A 9,967-nucleotide genomic window follows, 5' to 3' on the forward strand; every position below is an offset into this window, starting at 1 on the left:
TTGGCAGGCCAAATAAATGAATCAAGAGGAAGCCAACAAAAAAGAAATTTCAAAGGAGATAAAGATTATTGACAAGATGGAATTCCAGGGCAATCTGATAGAAATTCATCACTCAAAGAGGATCTCCCTAAAGTCCGAGCTCCATAGCATTGAGAATAAACAAGCCCAGATTTGGCACCAAAGATCAAGACAGAACTAGAATATGTTTGGAGATGAAAATAATGCTTTCTTTCACAGAATGTGATCTATCAATCGAAGAAAGAATTTGATTAAGAAAATCAGAGACACTAATGGCATAGTGCAAACTCAAGCGTTCCCATTACAAACTGTCATAAAAACTTTAGGGGAATTATTGATTGATATTAATCTGAATTGGATGTTGATATCCCCTTCCCTCCACTCCCAATTATGTGGTCCTTTTGAGGAGAATGAAATCAAAAACACCATTATGTCCTTTAACAATGGTAAAGCTCTGGGCTTAACGGTTTGACAATGCTCTTCTATAAAAAAACACTGACAGCTCCTAAAGTTGGATATTATGACAGTTCTTCAAGATTTCCACAGAAATTGTATCATCAACAACAATGTGAACAACACTTACATCGCTCTCATTAGAAAAAGAGATAAATGTTTGGCCCCCTTAGATTACAGACCTATCAGTCTCACTACTTCTCTATACAAAATCATTGCAAAGACTTCGCTAATAGGCTCAAAACCACCTTCCTAATACGGTGGAAGAGAATCAAATGGCTTTCATTAGGGGCAGACAAATTACTCATGTTATCCTCATTGCTAATAAAGCAATTGACGTTTGGAAAACCAAGAAAACCAAAGGTTTCATCCTAAAGTTGGATATAGAAAAATATTTTGATAAAATAAGAAGGGGCTTTATTGATTATATGCTACGGACGAAAAATTTTCCAACTAAATGGAGGAGATGGATAAATGCCTACATATGTAATGTTCAGTATTCCATTCTTATCAATGGCAAACCAAATTGTAGAATAAATCCCAAAGAGGCATTAGACAAGGTGATTTGATCTCTCCTTTTATTTTTGTGCTAGCCATGGACTATTTAAGTAGACTGTTGTTGCATCTCAAAGAGAGAAATGCTATTAAAGGAGTTCATTTAGAAAACAACTGTAACATTTCTCACCTCCTTTTCGCTAATGACATCCTCATTTTCGTGGAAGACAACGACAATTTCATCAAAAATCTTCAAGTGGCTCTTTCTCTCTTTGAACTAGCTTTGGGGCTTAAATTCAACAAATCAAAATATACAATAAGTCTGATATACGTTTCTGCTGATAGAACTAACAGTGTTGCAAATTATTGTGGCCTAACTACTCAATTTCTCCTTGTCAACTATCTAGAAGTTTCTCTAGGAGGAAAGCCAAACTCCAAATCCTTCTGGGACAAAACCATTAATAGTATACAGAAAAAGTTGAATGGGTGGAAGTACAACCAGGTTTTTAAACGAGGAAGGCTCACTATCATAAAATCTTCTATAGTTAGCTTGCCTACTTACCAACTATCAACTTTCAAAGCCCAAACCTATGTCTATAAGGAAATTGAGAGACATTCGAGAAACTTTCTCTAGAGAGGAAACACAAATGAACATAAATCACATTTGGTGAAATGGGATATCTGTACTTCCCTAAAAGATATGGAGGGCTAGGCATAACAAAGGTCAAAGATACAAATCAGGCTTTTCTTTACAAATGGCTCTGGAGATACCACTCAAAGCATGACTCTTTATGGAAAAAAGGCTTATTGATGCAAAATACAATAAGAAGTTCCAGGGAGATATTCCAACTGATGCAAAGTTTAGCAGTGCACAAGCTCATTGGCAAGCTATTATAAAATGGAAAGATTGGTTTGAAACAAAAATGCATTGGTCTCTAAATTATGGAAAAAAGGCTTTCAATCCTAATGTTTACTTTTTTTCCCCTTTTGGTTATTTCATTTCTACACTCTAGCTATTTTTACTCATGTAGTCACTTTTCTGCTTCATAGGAGGTAACAGCTCGAGTCTTCATGCCTCTATTTGAGTGCCCATCTCAGCGTTGTAGAACAAACAAAACGAAAGGAAACTTAATTCTTTAACTTAGAGCATCCAAATTTCTGAAGTTTCAGGAGGTTTTTCAATTACTTCTTCAAAGGCATTCCTAGAAAAATATTTTCTTTTCTCTTTCGTAGTTTGATTGATATTGGTCCTAATGTATGCCTGAGCATTTGGTTTGCAGGCCAAACTTCAAGAGTTTGAAATTTCAATTTTTGTATGGTCTTAATTTCTGTCTCTTATCAACAAAATCTAAAATTTTAATTTCACACCTACTCATTAACTTGCGCAGAGGCTGCATTCTGTAAGTTTAGGATGATTTTCATCAGCTCTTCACTGATGGAACTAAAAATTGAAATTCCAAACTAATTGGTCAGTGCAGATTAGAGGAGAGACTTTCATATTTGTTTGATTGGTGATTCTGGAGTTGCAAAAAGTCAACTTCTTAAACACATCATCAATGTTGCTCCCAGGGGAATCTACACAATTGGTAAAGGGAGTTGTTCGAAAGATATTGATTGTTGTCCAGCCGACAAGGTGTGGAATTTTGGCATTTTTAGCACATTTTGGGTGAGAATCACTAATAGCTTCCTACGAACTATTCCAATCTTGCTGAAGGTCCAATCCTTTTATAAAATGTGGATTTTAGTTTGTCTGGTGTATGCATCTCGTAGCAATTAGTTTCTTGGGTTGATTTTTGTTTTGATTCTTTATTATTCCCATTTTTGAAGAAAAGGCATCCTATGCTTTACATTGTATGGTAACTATTCATGTGTTGATTTTTATTTTAGTTTATTTTATTTTATTTTTGTAATCTGATTCCAATTTTGTTAGTTTGAGATCACGATTTTCCAAGCTTAATACCTATAACCCAAATCAAATTATCATTTTTTTTTCTTTTTCTTTTCTGGATTTTCATGTAGTTCTATTTGTTATACCCAACTTGAAGTATTAGCTACTGAATCTCCATGTTTGGTTCAAGATTATTAAATTTTATGGGTTTTGGTGATTTGGGATTTTATATATGGATATATAGCTGGGTTCAGAACCAACATTCTTGAAAGCTGGAATTAATTAGTATTTTCTCAACACATGATTAAATGTTAATCAATCTAAATCGAGACTTCTTAGTAAGAGAAAGAAAAAATTACTAATTGTAGCAAACATTTTGTTCTAAATGATCCCTAAACTTGGTCTTCTTTATCATAAGTTTGAGTGAACATTATTGTCTTTTTTCTTTATTAAAATTGTTCTAAATGATATCTGAATCAATTCAGAAAATGAATCAAAGGCTTCATTTTCAGTGAATCGAAGAGCCTGTCCAAGAAAATGAACATTGGTATAGTGCTTATGTGGCTTCGAGAGTCATTGGTTTGCCTAATCGACCTCATTTGATTTTCATCGATGGGCATATTGTAAGGTACGTCTCTAAATCACTTAGCTTTCTTTCCCTTCTTTTAGAATTGAGGTGTTGTTTATGTTTTGTTTGTTGAGGAGAATATGTTTGGAAAGAAGTGGGAATCTCAAGTGAATGGAGTTGAAAGAGCAAGAGATATGAAATTGGCTATATATATTGATATTAACTATTGAAATCTATGTGTTTTTCTTGGAAGAATACGTTTAAATTGGTTGTTTGTTTCCTTTTTTAATTTCAATTGCTTAAGGGATTCAAATGAAACTATGGAATTGTTAACGTGTCTCCAATTTTTTAATTGGTTAATGGTGTCTTTTTTTCTTTTTATCTATTTTGCTAGAAATGGATTTATTTTTACTTCATGTCTGTTCCTGGGGCTTAACTAATTTCCCCTCACCTATTTAATGAAGAAACTGAGCAAGGATAAGATAATACCCATTGCCGGTTACTTACTAATGACACTTGTTGATGTGATGTAATTTACTATGTTGATTACTCGTATTGGTTACATATTCTATCTTTCAAGAATTTTCAGAGTGAAGCTGAAATGCAAGGAATGTGCGCAAGACAGTTGCAGGCAAGGGAAAAGGTAGAGACGTATGAAGAAGATGAAGACGAGCATGATGACACCTTATGTAGGGCATGCGGTGAGAACTATGCTTCAGATGAATTTTGGATTTGTTGTGATATCAATGAGAAATGGTTCCATGGGAAATTTGTTGTATGAAGAAATGCTTCAGTTTATCAGTTTCCTTGTGTGTATTGAGTTTTCTAAAACAGGGTAGTAGTTTTTTCACTACAAGAAAAACCATCTACTATGACAATTGGTTCCATCCCAAATTGAAGGAGGGAAATAATAACTGTCATAAAATGCCAAAAAATGCGTTTTTGGCGGGAAAAGACGGAATTTTTCGGATTTGAAGAATTTATGACAGTTTTTAACTGTCATGAATCTATGACAGTTTTTAAATGTCATTAAATATAAATTTTCAAATTATAAGTATTTATTTTAAATTACATAAAAAGAAAGAAAAAGAAGAGAGAGGGAATTGGAGTTTTTTCTTCACCATCTACTTCCTCTTCTTCTTCCTTTGCTAGGGCACAACAACAACATTGCAGCATCCCAAATTTCGTGATCCTTCCACTTCTCTTTCAGAACCTCTCTCCTTTGTCGATTCAAGCTCTCCCTCGCTGGTTTTTCTCTCCAAAAATTGTTAGCAACAATGGAGGAACGGATGTTTTGGTTGGTTTCGTTACTCTTTTCTCTCTCTTTTTAGTTTTTTTGTGTGGAGAGGAGAAGACAACGCCCTTTTCTCTCTTTCTCTCTCTGTCTCTCTCTAAAAAACCCACTTACACAATCCTCCATCAATCCTATATACATAAACTTTTCGTTTTCTTTCTCTGTTTTTCCCCTTTTTGGTTTTGTGTTTTTTTTAAGGAAATTGGATGGTGGGTTTTTGATTTGATCCAAATTGCTGCTCTCCAACTGCTCTATTGTGTTGGAAATGGGGATTGGGTAGTGGGTTTTGATGGGATGAGTCCTTCGCAGGCGATGGGACGGTGATTTTAGGACCATGTTCCTCTACGATGGAGTACGATTCTGGAATACATATGTCTATGACGGAGGGACACTCCTCTTCCCTTGCACCATCCTTGTGCGAAGGTTCTCTTGCTAATTTCGGTATTGTTTATTTGTTTCCCTTCCGTAGATTACAGTTTCTTTTTTATTTTTAGTTGTTTATGTGGACTTTTGTGTTGTGTATTCGAGTGATCTATTTCGATGTCCAAATGCTCTCTCTGATTGTTTTTATGTAAATTCTAAAGTTGCTCATGTCTTCTCTTGAATTTCTATTTCAATCTGTGTTGTTTGGTTCTGTTTTGCTAGTTTTTTTGTTCGTGTTGGAAGTGTTTCTAATTATTCTAAGGAATATATGGTTTTAATTTGAATGTTCTCATTGTTGTATTATCGTTTAGTCTGACGTTTTTGGCTTAAAATGTAGAAGATGTTAGAAATTATGAAGAACTTTTAATTTCAACCATCGGGTGATAACGTACATGTAAATTAAGCTAACCTTCCATTCTGCTGGTCTTTTCTATATTGGTTTACAAACAGGAGAAAATCAGGAACCAACTTGGAAGGTTGGAGACTGACCTTATTACTTTAAATGAAAAATAAAGTGCTGCAATCTCTCAAATTGAGAAATACTATGAAGGCAAGACGAGAAACTGATCGAAGACTGGATACTCAATATCAACGTGAGATGTACGTTTTCTATTAGTTTTGCTTGGTGTTTTGTCATCTTGCTTAATTCAAATCTAGGAATCAATGTGTCACATACCTTTATTTAATTTTCACAAACTCTTTTGTAAAGAAGAGATTAGTATGTCATATATTCTCTATAGTATAGTTATGTTCACCAAGTGATGAAGTTGAAGGCACTTTTATAATTGTAAAATAGAAGTTGATGCATTGAATTCCACCCCATGGAACTTTTATGTTTACATTTTTCTTGTGTCTCTCCTATTTTTAACAATGCATTCCCCTGCAGTAGCTGAATTGTATTCAAAAATTCCAACCTTGAAATTGCAATTTTTTTCTTCCCCAGCTTGAACCCAGGTTATAATTTTTTTTAATAATGTTCTAATTAGGTCTTTACGATTCTTTTCTATTCCTAGCCACTTATGAATGAGTCAATGACAGAATGACTATGCAAAAGTCCCCTATAACATATTTTACTTTGTGCTTATTCTCTATCTCTACTTTTAGTGCTGAAGGCCTTGATAAGTCTTGACAACTGTTCAACATCATAATGAACAAATATCAAAAAGAGAAGAAAGAAAAATTAGAAGTGATGCAGCTTTTGAGGAAGCCAAAAGAAAGGAAAAGACAATTCTATTGGATAAAAAACGTCAAGAAAAGCTTAAAACAGAAGTTGAGGTTTGTTGCCAGCTATTTGAAAATGATGAATGTTTTTTCTTGTTTGTTTGTTTAATTTTATTTCTTCCTTTCTTTTTCTATATGTGTGTTTGTCATTTTACTAGTATAGATGACTTTAATGTAAAATTAAGATAATTTTTTGGGTTCTTTGCTTGTACCCAATTCTATTGACATTTTAACTCTATCAACCATCCTTTGCTTCAATTTGAGGATCATTGATCTTAATCAATGATCCACCCTATTTTTACTCTTTGATCAGATAATATCATCAAGGAGTTAATTCCTTCTTCCAATGGTGAAAAACACAAGAAACTACGGGACCTAACTACATAAGAGTGGAACAAACACCCTTTCTAAAAAAAAAAAAAAAAAAAAACAAGGGTCTCCTATGGACAAAAATGTTTATTGCCATTATGTGGAACTTATGGGATGAATGCTTGGCTGTTCAAAGGCAAAGATAGATACTCTAACGGAATTTGAGATCCATCTTTCCTTTCTATTTTTCGATATAAAGATCCACAATAGATTTAATTTAATTTTTCCCATTTTATACTTCTTTGGATTATATCATCTCATTTAATCAATGGAATTGATATTTTTCAAATTCAAAAACAAAAGTTATGTTTACATTTTTTTAGGTACTTGACAAAAACGAAGTCTTCAACTTTGTATTTTCACGTTGCTCTTAAGCCCCCAAAGGATTTTTGCACTTTACTGCATCTCACACATCTAAAAACACATGTGCAAGCAAAAGCCAAAGCTGAGGAAGCAATGAAAGCTGTCTACCAAAGCTGAGAGGAGAGCAGCGAAAGAAGCTGCTGAAAACTTATAAAAAGTTGATATTGTACAAGTGCAAGAAACTATGGTTAGGTCGCTAACTACCAAACCAGTAAACTCAGTTGGCCAACCTGAAGGGACTGCTCCGGATGAAACATTTGTGTCAAAATCACCAGGTGACTTTCAATATGAATAATTGGACATCAGTTGTGATTTTGATCCTGCCATTTGTGTATTACCATAGGTTTGAACCAGATATGCTAGCATTCTCAGGTTTCTATTATGGTGGAGGTAAAAAGGAAAGGAGAGAATTTGGAGCTATTCGAAGGCGATGGAAAACATTACATGTAAGGGGTCTTAGTTTTAATTATGTGAATCCATTTGTTTGATTTGATTTATTTACAGAAAAATCCAATACTTCTCATCAACATTTGCAGGTCAATTGTTGTGAAATGAAATTGACCAGCCCAATGGCTTTTGTGTTTGAATATTTATGAGGGGCATAATTAATCCTTATCTGGGGAATGTAGTAAATAGCATAGCGATATTGGATTGAGTCTTGTATAGAATTCTTGTGTTGGCAAAAATTTGTCTCTGATATCTATACATTCTGATATTAAGATGAGTCTAATTTATAAGTTCTAGTTTAAATTTAGATGACAACTATTAATGCCTTTTATGATCTATTGTATAAAACTGATTCAAATTTATTTCAGCAAGTAAGCAACCTTGATAAAGAAAGGAGGCATGGAAAATGTCCACCGACTCCAGAAGAGGTTTGTTTGATGCTGAGAGCACTCGGATATGGGCAGGATGTTTATATCCTTCAATTTGGCTTGAATATGTGCCTCTATGGCCCTTAAATCTCCATGATTTTTTGCTTTCCATGGCTTTTAGGTCCTCTGATGCCGCCACATCACCAAATTTGCTTTCTTTGGCTACTTTTAGCACTAATTGTCGCCTACCACTGACACCCACTTTGTCATCTTTTGGTCTTAGGCTCTTGAAATCTTCAACTAGATCATCTAAGGTTTGTTGGGGTTGGTCCTTTTTTTTTTTATAGTTTTTTGGTTTTTTGCTGGTGTTTATCTTGTTGATGTACTGATGCAAAGCTATTTTTAACTTATTTGTTTATTTATTTATGAACTTGTATTTATGGAGTTTTCTTCTGTCAAGCTTTCTTGGTTTTGCTTTCTTTCGGTGGCTTTTTTGTTAAGGAATTTGTTGTGAATAAATTTGCTTAAGGATTTTTGTTTGCTTCCTTTTTGGTTTATGAAGATTTTTGGTAATTTAAAATAAAGATTTTTTGTGTTGGGGATTATTCAGTCTGCTTGTATGTTTCTCTAAGTACGTAGGTTAAGGGTGCTTATTGAGATTAACTAGAGCTGTCAATATATTTAAGCATATGCAGAAAAATAGAAACTTGAATTGTAGTCCTTCAATTAGAACATATAATCTACTTTTTACTGCATTTTTGAGTCGATGTCGTAATACTTATTTTTTCTCAATTGTACTTGTGTATCAATTGAAGGTTTAGGACTTACAAGTGCCATTTACTAAAAGGTTAAAACCCTATGATATTTATCCAGATGCTCAGCTTCATATAGTTCTAAATTAAGAAGATCATTAGTGCTTACCTTTTGTGGTCACACACGGCTTATAAATGCTACAATTATTAGACAATCAGTGAGGTTAGCTTCTTGAGACTCTTTTAATATCTTATATATGTTTTCCTTTTCAATGACTAAAAAATTCTTTGTGGGAGTTGAATAACAAGATATCTTCTCCAAAGGATGTTTGAGAATAGTTGCTATGATAGAAGATGTTCTATATACAACGTTATTTTATCACTCTCATTGAAGTACTAAATATATATATGGTTTTAGGAGAAACATAGAATGCTCAAACATCCTGTACTTCTAGATTTTTTGACCATGAGAAACATTCTTTAAGTTTGAATTTAAAGTGTGTGTGAGAGGGATGGATGGAGGAAGGGGTACATAGTTTTGTGGGTAGTTTTTTTGTTGATTGTGGTCAGTTGGGTATATGTCATTCTTGTCATCCTGGTTGTTATTGGTTTATGATTAATTAGGACTAATGACTGTTGTTTTGTGGATATTTGTGTTATTTCATTTATCTTTATATTAAGTTCTGTTTGTTACTGATTTTTTAATAAAAAATGTTTAACTGTAGCATTATCCGTTGTGGGTGTTTACCCTATTTTCTGTCTTTATAATAAGTCTTATTCTGAGCTACAATCATAATTTTCTTTTCTTGTTAGGTTTTGCAAGAATCCATTGAAGCAGTGAAACCATATTTGCTGCAATTGATTGATTTATAGGCCTTTTTGTAGGTTTGGTAGCCAAATTTTGGTTCAAATGTACTTATTTAAATAGCTTGTCCGTACCAAAACATATATGTTAATTGCTTCATTGTACAAACATTGTACGAACAATTGTACGAACAATTGTACATATATTAAAGTATATATATTAAATTGTTAATCATTTTTGTCCATATGGATGTGTTGTATAGTATTTTTTGATTGTATTGGTCTGTGTAATGGCAGGGCGGCAAGAAAAACAGGGATTCAATAAAAATTACTGCAAGAAAAACAGGGAATTATAACATTTGAATCTAAAAAACAGTGGCATCGAAAATGTTTTCTTGACAGTTAATTAAAGTCATGGTAGAAGAAACGATGATAGTTAGTAAGTGTCATAAATGATAAATAATGACATTTATTATGTGTCATAAAATATAAACAATGACAGTT

General features: G+C 33.4%; 2 long non-coding RNA genes across 12 annotated transcripts; both read left to right on the forward strand.

Moving 5' to 3' along the window:
* The first annotated feature begins 2,014 nt into the window (after positions 1-2,014).
* Positions 2,015-4,264, forward strand: LOC127149122 (uncharacterized). 2 transcript variants are annotated; one of them, XR_007820508.1, is made up of 4 exons: positions 2,015-2,139; positions 2,355-2,632; positions 3,340-3,482; positions 4,012-4,264. It is a non-coding gene; the product is annotated as an uncharacterized LOC127149122 (long non-coding RNA). The 2 variants fall into 2 exon arrangements; XR_007820507.1 differs by having other exon boundaries at positions 2,021-2,632.
* A 247-nt stretch (positions 4,265-4,511) lies between these two features.
* Positions 4,512-9,708, forward strand: LOC103504175 (uncharacterized). Of its 10 annotated transcripts, none has more exons than XR_007820509.1 (9): positions 4,512-5,157; positions 5,590-5,739; positions 6,026-6,093; positions 6,244-6,414; positions 7,053-7,367; positions 7,465-7,538; positions 7,908-7,967; positions 8,089-8,221; positions 9,473-9,708. It is a non-coding gene; the product is annotated as an uncharacterized LOC103504175 (long non-coding RNA). The 10 variants fall into 10 exon arrangements; XR_007820512.1 differs by having other exon boundaries at positions 4,512-4,719; positions 4,915-5,157; positions 7,053-7,538; XR_007820513.1 differs by lacking the exon at positions 6,026-6,093 and adding an exon at positions 8,781-8,882 and having other exon boundaries at positions 7,053-7,538.
* The last annotated feature ends 259 nt before the right edge of the window (positions 9,709-9,967 follow it).

The sequence above is a fragment of the Cucumis melo genome, chromosome 4 (assembly GCF_025177605.1).
Source record: "Cucumis melo cultivar AY chromosome 4, USDA_Cmelo_AY_1.0, whole genome shotgun sequence".
Lineage (NCBI taxonomy): Eukaryota > Viridiplantae > Streptophyta > Magnoliopsida > Cucurbitales > Cucurbitaceae > Cucumis > Cucumis melo.